Genomic DNA, 7,406 nt, shown 5'->3' with positions numbered 1-7,406 from the left:
CTGTTCGATTATTGAGATTCTTAAGGACTAACACTTATGCAGAGCGCATTAGACGTGACGTTATTATATCTAATTGTGTTCCTCTATGCACATTGTGCGCAATAAAACTTTTTATATTATTAAAATCGAATTGTTTTTGCGTGTGTTTTATAAGTTAATATAGGGTTTCTGTGAAAAGTCTTTTAATTTTCAACTGTAAATTCTATGACTCTTTGACTCCACCCTGAATCATCCTCTTTGGATGCCTCCCAAGCACGGCCTCATTTCCTTCGAAGACGTCGTAGTTGTCAGATGTTGTGATCATTGTAGATATGGTCGAACGGCGTTATGAGCGGTACGTATAGAAGTTCAAACTTGTATCTTCTACATCTTTCAAGCTTTTTGATAGTTGATAGTGAGGTGGTTTTATTATTTTGTGGTACATTATGTTCACGATTTTATTTATGAAGTTAAGTCAGAGATTTGTTTTCAAATCGTTTCGATGTAGACCGCTTAGAGTTCGTGTTGGGGCTTTTGGCTCTTACCTCTTTTTAATCATTTACAGTTAGAAAATAACTGTTTGTAACGATCTCTCTAATCATCCTCGGGATTGCGAAATCGGAAGATGGTAGTTGCTTGAACCTCGTGTACGTAAGTTGTGGTGCTATAGTTTCGTAATGGTGTCTGACCTGTTAGCGAAGCGGTTGTACATGGGACACGTGTCCGTCTGGTGGCGGGTTGTAGCTTTCATCGGTTAATTCCTCTGGCTCACGACGTGAGTGGGTGTTGGTGCCGTCGTCAGCATTTGAATTCATCGTAGGTAGGGCCCTGCCGCGCAGGTCTCCTTTACGGCGTCAAGACCTGGATGATGCCTCTTCGAAGGGTAATATCCTAATTATTTTTACATGGCCATTTGGCTGTAATAAAACTATTATTATATCTTCAGTTTTTTCTATTCTTCGTACTAATACTTTGGCCACGTTACAAGTAGTTAAAAAGAATTTATTGGAATTCAGGTATGTGCGTGGCAGTTCAACTAAATTCTTGATCATATGAGTGCTGTTACGGGTGCTTTTGAATGGGTTAACGAGAAACTGGATATGGGAATAATTGGGGCAAAATAACACAATATATTGCTCTCGGGAATTACGAAATTTCGGCATTCCTTGTCTTCATTCTGCTCGTATTGCTCCATACCATACTCATGTTAGTTGAAATAATTTTTGCGGTAATAGTGTGCAAAATTGCGGACATATTTGCTGCTAAGTTTTCTTGTAATCCGTTCTTTAACCACTCACGTGCGTGCTCTTACGTAAGAGATAGAGAACCCCCTGCGGGTGGGGTACGCACATGTAGAATACACCCGTGGTATCCCCTACCTGTCGTAAGAGGCGATTAAAACGAGCGACCTATGCGCGGACTTATTGGTGGGTTTGGTACAATGTGTTGGACCTCCTGTGAATGGGAGAGGATGTGCGTGCTGCTGGGCCTCGTACGTGTGCGTTTACGCCCAGAAGTCCGCATTTTACCACCCAGGGATCTTGCGGGTGGGAGCGTCATGTACCCGTGCAGTAGTATCTGCCTGTCGACACAGGTCCCCGCACAGCCGATTGCCATGACATTTTATTTGTTTTTTCTCTATATTTAGTGCTCTGTACATGCTATATGGGGTACATGGCTATTGCGGGTGGCTGGAGGGAGTCCTAGGGCTCATTGCCTCAGTCGTCCCGTGTTAGGCATTGTCCAACATCCGGCCCCGGGCAGTACCGGCTATTACCAGGTGGGTATTAGCTTGGCAGCTTGGTTCGACTGGAGACCCCTGATTGGAGTGGGTGGCATTCGAAGAGGATGATTTTGGGCATGGCTTTGAAATTAAGTTGCTCATCCCAAGGTGGCAACCCACCAAAGATTTTAATTTTTGCTTCCCTGAGAGGTTAAACTCCCTGGGAACATTTACAGCGTGAAGGAATGGGATTCAGCTTCCCTTAGGTTTCTGGTTGCTACCAGAACTGATGGGCATGATTTTAAGCTGGTAAAATCGATCCTTTTTAGTAGACACATCGAAGGTGTCTACGGTGAACTTAAGGATCTCAAGAAAAAGCGCAACAGTAGTTTACTTTTGAAGACTCGTACAGCACTGCAAGCCGATCACTTGCTTAAGTGTGACCACTTTCGTGAAATCCCTGTCAAAGTGGAGTGCAAATCCTTGAATCTGGTTCGTGGAGTCCTCTTTCACCCCGACCTTATTTTGAACACTGGTGAGTTGATGGATGACATGAACTGTGGCGTGACACGTCCGGCGCATTACGCGCGAGGTGAACGGTGAAGACGTTGCCATTGGTGCCTTCATTGTTTCTTTCAAGTTGTCTGTTACCAGAGAAAGTCAAGGTAACAACTTATCGTTGCAATGTGAGGCCATACATCCCGCCTCCTATGTGATGCTATCAATGCCAGAGATTCGGATATATGTTATCTCGTTCAAATCACTCTGCACATGTGGACGAGTAGCCCACGGCACGGAGGAGTGCACAACTCTGTACAAGTGCACGAACTGCTCTGGTCTTCATTCTCCTCGGGATCAGAACTGACAGACATCTAAGAAGGTCCAGGAGATCAAGACCCTGGATGGTCTTTCCTACCAGGAAGCACGCTGTAAGTTTAATTCCACGAATACACCTGCCCGTACGCTCGACTAGGCATGATAGCTCAGTCTCCCAGGTTCGTCTGTAACGACATTGTTACCTGTGATTGCTACTCCCAAGGCGACTGTTGCTCCTCAGAGCAAAGAGTAAAAGCTTGAAGCGGGCGGGATCCTTCGACCAACCAGAAGTCTGTGCTGGGTGGCAGTTCTAAGCCAACACAGCAAGGGGGGAAGGCTCCCCCCCTCAAAGATCGGTGAAAGCCGTGCCCCATCCGGAGGGGGGGAGCTCTGAGACGCCTTGCTCCCAGGGAAGAGAGCTGGAAACATTAGTAACAGAGTTGGATTTATGTATTTTGAACACAGGGGAACCAACTCACTTTAGTGTACGTTATGTCACATATTCTCGCTGCCGAACATTGGTTCTGCTGTTTCGGTGGTATACACACGATCTCTGTGACTGACCATTTTCCCATCATCCTTACTTTGTTGAAACAAAAGATGCATCACTAGCTGTCTTTAACGACAATACCAGGTGAAACTTCGGCGAGGAGATAACTTACATCATCCAAGTTATTCTTGCTGCTGCTGAGGAGTACATTCCTTGTCAGGGTCTCCTCGCCGAAAGCTTGTTCCTTGGTGGAACGCCAAAATTGCACCTGCTATCAAAGAACGCCGTCGTGCTCATAAACTGTATTGTAGGCAGCATACTGTGGTCAGTTTGGGAACATTTAAAAACCTACGCGCTAAGGTGCGAGTTCTTATTCGCCAAAGTAAGAGCTTCGTAGGAGAGATGTGTCTATAACATCACATACTCCATCATTTAAAGTGTGGACTAAACATAGACGTATTTCTGGTATCCAAGGATCATCTGTACTGGGAATTTCTATTGCAGGCAGTGTCGTCACTGAACCACTGTCGATTGCTAACCATCTAGCTAATCATTTCGCGGATGTATTTGGCTCCGGGAATTACCATCGTGATTTCCTTCCTGTGAAGCGGGAGGCAGAACATCACCTTGCTCTTTACGGAGTGGGAAATCTGCAGCGCCTTAGCGCTTTGCAAGGACACGTTCCTGGACCAGGCAATATCCATAACCAGATGTTGAAACACCTTAGTGAGGATAGTCTACTATATCTCCGTGTGTTCAACCGAATCTGGATAGAGGGTGATTTTCCGTCTCAGTGGCGAGAGGGCATAGTCATTCTTGTCCTCAAGCCTGACAAAGATCCTAAGTATGCAGGAAGTTAAGAGACTGATTTGTCTTACAAACCGCGTGTGTAAGCTATTTGAGAGGATGGTAAATCGCCATCTTGTGTGGTGTCTGGAGAAGCAAGGTTTTGTTAGAGTACCAGTGTGGTTTTCGAGCCACTGACCACTTGGTACGCCTAGAGAGCTCTATCCAGGATGTGTTTGTCTGTAAATAGCATTTGGTAGCTGTTTTCTTTGACTTAGAAAAGGCCTATGACACCACATGGCAATATGGTATCCTCTGTCCTGCATCAATGGAGATTCAGAGGTCACTTACCGACATTGCAAATTTTTTGTCCCGTTTATTCCGTGTCCAAGTAGGGAGGACATTCGCAATACGTTCAGGAAAATGGGAGTCCCACAGGGATCGGTTCTTTCACTCTACGATTGCCATAAATGGTATTGTTGCTGTTGCTGGTTTAGCAGTAATGCCTTTGCTATATGTGGAAGATTTTGCTCTGCACTATAGCTCGCGTAATATTGCAGTCGCAGAGCGACAATTACAGCAAGCTATTTGGAGAGTGGAGCAGTGGACCTTCGAACATGGCTTTCGGTTTGCCGCCACAAATACATCTGTTATCCACTTTTGTCGCCAACGATCTCTTCACCCTTCCTGAACTTATTTAGGAAATGTCGCTATTCCTGTAGTTGCCACCCATTGATTTCTTGGGCTCCTTTTCGATAGTACATTATTGTTGGGGCCACACGTGCGGCAGCTAGAAGTGCAGTGCACCAAGAGGCTTAATCTCTTGCAAGTTTCTTAGCAGCACTAATTGGAGAGCTGACGGCACGCTGCTGCTACGATTCTATCGTGCACATTTTATCCAGGTTAGACTACGGCAGTGCAGCATATGGCTCAGCAAGACCAAGCGTTCTTGCGAGACTGAAGAGCATCTACCACAGCGGGGTTAGGTTGGGGACGCGGTCTTTTTGAACAAGCCCCATAGTTGGCCTGCTCGCTGAATCTGGTGTGCCACCTTTACACCTGAGGGGCCAGCAGCTCCTGTCGTATGCTGCAAATTTGCAACAGATGCCACTTCACCAAAGCTATCCTTGCGTATTCAACAATGGACACCGTTGGCTGTACGCTGCTTGTACTCGAGCAACGTGCCCGGTTGGAATGCACTTGGATAGCAGTTAGATTTTCACGTACCTTTGGTTCCTTGCCTTGTCAGACAACCAAGTGGGGTACCTCCGTGGGTAGTACGACATCCTGAAATAACTTGGATCTGCACACTGATCTGAAGGAAAACACGGACCCCTCGATTTATCGGGGTCTCTTTCTCTCCGTTGTTGGCCGCTATCCAGGTTCAGTTTTACACAGATGGCTTGAAAACAGACACTAAAGTGGGTTGTGCATTAGTTGTCGACACTGATAGGTTTCTGTTTGTTCTCCCGGAAACCTGTAATGTGGACACAGCAGAACTATATCTGTAAAGCTCTGCGGTACGCACTGTCCGATGAGCGCCGACACTTTCTTTTGTGTACTGACTCCTTGAACTCGCTACAGTCTATTGATACCTGTTTCCCTCGGCACCCTCTGGTGCAGCGGATCCAGGACCTGCTGGCTGGGTATTTGGATACCGGCAGCAGAATCAAGTTTCTGTGGCTCCCAAGCCACATGGGTGTAGAGGGAAGATAGTTAGCAGATAAGGCTGCCAAGGAGGCAGTAACACTGCCCCCGTTGCCTTACAAGGTTCCAGCAAGTGATCTTCGCTCTCGGCTGAGACATCTGGTTATGTCCCATTGGGAGATGGAGTGGCAGGCCACTCCTCTTCCAAATAAGCTGAGAGCGATGAAAGGTACAACGAAGGTATGGAGGACTTTTCGGGCTTCCCGGAGGTAAGCAGTGGTATTGACATCTTTGGATCGGCCCACGAAAGAACCCCCTCCGGTGTGTACTTTCGGCAATCATCTTACTACGGTACACATCCTTACAGAGTGCGTGGACCTGGTTGGTGTGTGCCGTGGTCTAAAACTCCCGCGTACCATCCTCGTCCTGCACGATGACGGGCAGTCCGCAGACCTCGTCATCCGTTTTATGAGTGATAGTGGCCTTTTTTTCTCGTGTGTAATATTGTCCTTGTCTTTGTATTTTTTGTCGACTGTGCTTTTATCCCATTGACTATTTTAGTTCATGTTGCGTATTTTGATGTGTTCTTTTAACTCGTAACTTGAATTCCATGTATCTATCTGAATGTCCAGGCAATGCGTTATTCCATTATCACCTTTATTTTCTTTTCTTTTATTAGAACAAGGCATGATTGTTTTAATCTCATAATCCTTTTCATCACCATTTATTTTAAACTAGTCAGTGGATACATTTTAATATTTTACTTCTCATGTTGTCCATCTCGTACTATTACGGGCCGATGACCTTAGATGTTAGGCCCCTTTAAACAAGCAGAATCAGAGATAGAATTAGGACTGAGCTGTGATGAGCCATATTGTCTCGTTCGTATGACTCATGATTATAATTTGGTGCTGAGCTCAGTTTAATTATGAAAACATGAAGATGGGTACAATTTTGAGGAAGTATTTGATAGGATGATGAGTCATGGCAATGTATTAATTAAAGAACGGGTCTGATTCAAGAGATTAAGATTCGGCCCCTTGTATTGCTTTTGTGGCTGTGTGAAAATTTTTTGAGACGTATCAGGATGTGCTCCATAATGACCATAAGAATACAAAATGTTCCCAAACACAGGAAGTGATAGGAGGGGGTGTGTGTTGATTGGATAGTATACTCCAAAATAAACAAAGTATCTTAACACATCTCCTGTCTATGCCTGTTCAGTTACTAACTGGAATGTGGGATAGTATATAGGATTAAGTTTGGAGTCTGGCATGCAGTTCATTTCTTCGACAACTGGTCCTAAGGTTAAATGGTAGCATGCTAGGCTTTGGTGCAGTTGGTCCGGGGTTGGATTCCTAGCTGGGTCTGGCATTTTAACCTTACTGGAGTAATTCCCCTGGTTCAGTGGCTGGGTGTTTGTGCAGTCGAAAAACTTGAGGCGTGCAAGGCGTCTAGCCAAAAGACCACCATTTGCCACGATTATTAATTTGCCAGCATTGGAAGAAGCTTGGTATTGGATATGTGCATTGCCTGGAGTGTTCAGATGTCAATGTGGCATGCATTGAGGCACATAGTGCACATTTTCAGGACTTCCTGTATTGGATTGCAGTACCTCTACTGGCAAACTAATAATCATGGCTGATTGACTCTGGAGAGGCCTGGTGCGACAGCTACTCCACATGGGATGTGCCAGGTAAGGTACTTCCTGTACGAGGAAGCATATGTCCATAGGGACATTTTGAGGTGTTCTAATCACAGCTCCCCCTGCCTCGAATTCTTCCTATGTTGAAACACCCTGTATTTGTGTTTTCAACCATGGCAGGAGATGTTCATATAGATATAATGTAGTACACACTTGGAAAGACTTTCTTCGATGTCTTTGCTGCTTGTACATTCCTATTGTATTGGGAGTTAGGTGTTTGTTCTGACTGGCACATCTAGAAAAGTAGTTAAGTTTAATAA

General features: G+C 45.3%; 1 protein-coding gene across 5 annotated transcripts in view; it reads left to right on the top strand.

Moving 5' to 3' along the window:
* The first annotated feature begins 230 nt into the window (after nt 1-230).
* Nucleotides 231-7,406, top strand: part of LOC136885035 (zinc finger MYM-type protein 1) — a 48,833-nt gene continuing 41,657 nt past the window's right edge. For 2 of the 5 annotated variants that reach the window (XR_011018917.1, XM_068230105.1), the window contains exon 1: nt 231-334. The gene's annotated coding sequence lies outside the window, so the exon portion shown is untranslated. Of the gene's footprint in view, nt 335-657; nt 863-7,031; nt 7,138-7,406 lie in introns of those variants that run through there. The other 3 variants (XM_068230107.1, XM_068230108.1, XM_068230106.1) reach the window with 3 other exon arrangements.

This window comes from Anabrus simplex, chromosome 13 (assembly GCF_040414725.1).
Source record: "Anabrus simplex isolate iqAnaSimp1 chromosome 13, ASM4041472v1, whole genome shotgun sequence".
NCBI classification, from domain to species: domain Eukaryota; kingdom Metazoa; phylum Arthropoda; class Insecta; order Orthoptera; family Tettigoniidae; genus Anabrus; species Anabrus simplex.
This window is presented reverse-complemented; position numbering and strand designations above follow the sequence as displayed.